Genomic DNA, 2,500 nt, shown 5'->3' with positions numbered 1-2,500 from the left:
ACTCAAGTAAATTCAATGATAAGTTGAAAAATTAAATGTAAAATGTAATAGAAAAGAATGTTATGGCAGTATAAAATTACCTACTGCACCTGGTTTTCCCAGGTGGTCTCCCATCCAAGTACTAACCAGGCCCAACACTGCATAGCTTCCAAGATCAGACAAGATTGGGCATGTCCACTGTGGTTTGGCTGTAAGTGCTCAAAAGCATTAACTTTAGACCTCTATTACTACTTAACTCAAGTAAAATCATTGATAAGTTGAAAAAATTAAATGTAAAATGTAATAGAAAAGAATGTTTTGGCTGTCTAAAATTACCTACAGCACCTGGTATTCCCAGGTGGTCTCCCATCCAAGTACAAACCAGGCCAAACACTGCATAGCTTCCAAGATCAGACGAGATTGGGCATGTCCAGTGTGGTTTGGCTGTAGATGCTCAAAAGTATTAAATTTAGACCTCTATTACTTCTTAACTCAAGTAAATTCATTGATAAGTTGAAAAAATTAAATGTAAAATGTAATAGAAAAAAATGTTATGGCAGTATAAAATTACCTACAGCACCTGGTATTCCCAGGTGGTCTCCCATCCAAGTACTAACCAGGCCCAACACTGCATAGCTTCCAAGATCAGACGAGATTGGGCATGTCCAGTTTGGTTTGACTGTCGGTGCTCAAATACATTAACTTTAGACATCTTTTACTTCTTTACTCAAGTAAATTCATTGATAAGTTGAAAAAATTAAATTAAAATTTAATAGAAAAGAATGTTATGGCAGTATAAAATTACCAACAGCACCTGGGATTCCTAGGTGGTCTCCCAACCAAGTACTAACCTGGCCCAACACTGCATAGCTTCCAAGTTCAAACGAGATTGGGCATGTCCAGTGTGGTTTGGCTGTAGGTGCTCTAAAACATTAACTTTAGACCTCTTTTACTTCTTAAGTCAAGTAAATTCAATGATAAGTTGAAAAAATTAAATGTAAAATGTAATAGAAAAGAATGTTATGGCTGCATAAAATTACCTACAGTACCTGGTATTCCAAGATGGTCTCCCATCCAAGTACTAACCATGCCCAACACTGCATAGCTTCCATGATCAGACAAGATTGGGCATGTCCAGTGTGGTTTGGCTGTAGGTGCTCAAAAACATTAACTTTAGACCTCTATTACTTCTTAACTCAAGTAAATTCATTGATAAGTTGAAAAAATTAAATGTAAAATGTAATAGAAAAGAATGTTATGGCAGTATAAAATTACCTACTGCACCTGGTTTTCCCAGGTGGTCTCCCGTCCAAGTACTAACCAGGCCCAACACTGCATAGCTTCCAAGATCAGACAAGATTGGGCATGTCCAGTGTGGTTTGGCTGTAAGTGCTCAAAAGCCTTAACTTTACACCTCTATTACTTCTTAACTCAAGGAAATTCATTGATAAGTTGAAAAAATGTAATGTAAAATGTAATAGAAAAGAATGTTATGGCTATATAAAATTACCTACAGCACCTGGTATTCCCAGGTGGTCTCCCATCCAAGTACTAACCAGGCCCAACACTGCATAGCTTCCAAGATCAGACGAGATTTGGCATGTCCAGTGTGGTTTAGCTGTAGGTGCTCAAAAACATTAACTTTAGACCTCTATTACTTCTTAACTCAAGTAAATTCATTGATAAGTTGAAAAAATTAAATGTAAAATGTAATAGAAAAGAATGTTATGGCAGTATAAAATGACCTACTGCACCTGGTTTTCCCAGGTGGTCTCCCATCCAAGTACTAACCAGGCCCAAAACTGCATAGCTTCCAAGATCAAACGAGATTGGGCATGTCCAGTGTGGTTTGGCTGTAGGTGCTCAAAAACATTAAATTTAGACGTCATTTACTTCTTAACTCAAGTAAATTCATTGATAAGTTGAAAAAATTAAATGTAAAATGTAATAGAAAAGAATGTTATGGCTGTCTAAAATTACCTACAGCACCTTGTATTCCCAGGTGGTCTCCCATCCAAGTACAAACCAGGCCCAACACTGCATAGCTTCCAAGATCAGACGAGATTGGGCATGTCCAGTATGGTTTGGCTGGAGGTGCTCAAAAGCATAAAATTTAGACCTCTATTACTTCTTAACTCAAGTAAATTCATTGATAAGTTGAAAAAATTAAATGTAAAATGTAATAGAAAAGAATGTTATGGCAGTATAAAATTACCTTCTGCACCTGGTATTCCCAGGTGGCCTCCCATGCAAGAACTAACCAGGCCCAACACTGCATAGCTTCCAAGTTCAGACGAGATTGGGCATGTCAAGTGTGGTTTGGCTGTACGTGCTCAAAAACATTAACTTTAGACCTCTTTTACTTCTTAACTCAAGTAAATTCAATGATAAGTTGAAAAATGAAATGTAAAATGTAATAGAAAAGAATGTTATGGCAGTATAAAATTACCTACAGCTCCTGGTATTCCCAGGAGGTCTCCCATCCAAGTACTAACCAGGCCCAACACTGCATAGCTTCCAA

At 37.2% G+C, this 2,500-nt stretch overlaps 11 pseudogenes; all 11 read right to left on the bottom strand.

The window, feature by feature from the left end:
• Positions 1-77: 77 nt before the first annotated feature.
• On the bottom strand, positions 78-196 carry LOC148435440 (5S ribosomal RNA; annotated as a pseudogene).
• Positions 197-312: 116 nt separating this feature from the next.
• Positions 313-431, bottom strand: LOC148435439 (5S ribosomal RNA; annotated as a pseudogene).
• A 116-nt stretch (positions 432-547) lies between these two features.
• On the bottom strand, positions 548-666 carry LOC148435438 (5S ribosomal RNA; annotated as a pseudogene).
• Positions 667-781: 115 nt separating this feature from the next.
• Positions 782-900, bottom strand: LOC148435437 (5S ribosomal RNA; annotated as a pseudogene).
• A 116-nt stretch (positions 901-1,016) lies between these two features.
• LOC148435436 (5S ribosomal RNA) lies at positions 1,017-1,135 on the bottom strand (annotated as a pseudogene).
• Positions 1,136-1,251: 116 nt separating this feature from the next.
• LOC148435435 (5S ribosomal RNA) lies at positions 1,252-1,370 on the bottom strand (annotated as a pseudogene).
• A 116-nt stretch (positions 1,371-1,486) lies between these two features.
• On the bottom strand, positions 1,487-1,605 carry LOC148435434 (5S ribosomal RNA; annotated as a pseudogene).
• A 116-nt stretch (positions 1,606-1,721) lies between these two features.
• Positions 1,722-1,840, bottom strand: LOC148435433 (5S ribosomal RNA; annotated as a pseudogene).
• Positions 1,841-1,956: 116 nt separating this feature from the next.
• LOC148435432 (5S ribosomal RNA) lies at positions 1,957-2,075 on the bottom strand (annotated as a pseudogene).
• Positions 2,076-2,191: 116 nt separating this feature from the next.
• On the bottom strand, positions 2,192-2,310 carry LOC148435431 (5S ribosomal RNA; annotated as a pseudogene).
• A 115-nt stretch (positions 2,311-2,425) lies between these two features.
• Positions 2,426-2,500, bottom strand: part of LOC148435430 (5S ribosomal RNA) — a 119-nt pseudogene continuing 44 nt past the window's right edge.

This window comes from Taudactylus pleione, unplaced genomic scaffold, assembly GCF_031769625.1.
Source record: "Taudactylus pleione unplaced genomic scaffold, aTauple2 ptg002146l, whole genome shotgun sequence".
Taxonomy (NCBI): Eukaryota; Metazoa; Chordata; class Amphibia; order Anura; family Myobatrachidae; genus Taudactylus; species Taudactylus pleione.
Note: the sequence above shows the minus strand (reverse complement) of the source record. Positions and strands in the feature narration are given on the sequence as shown.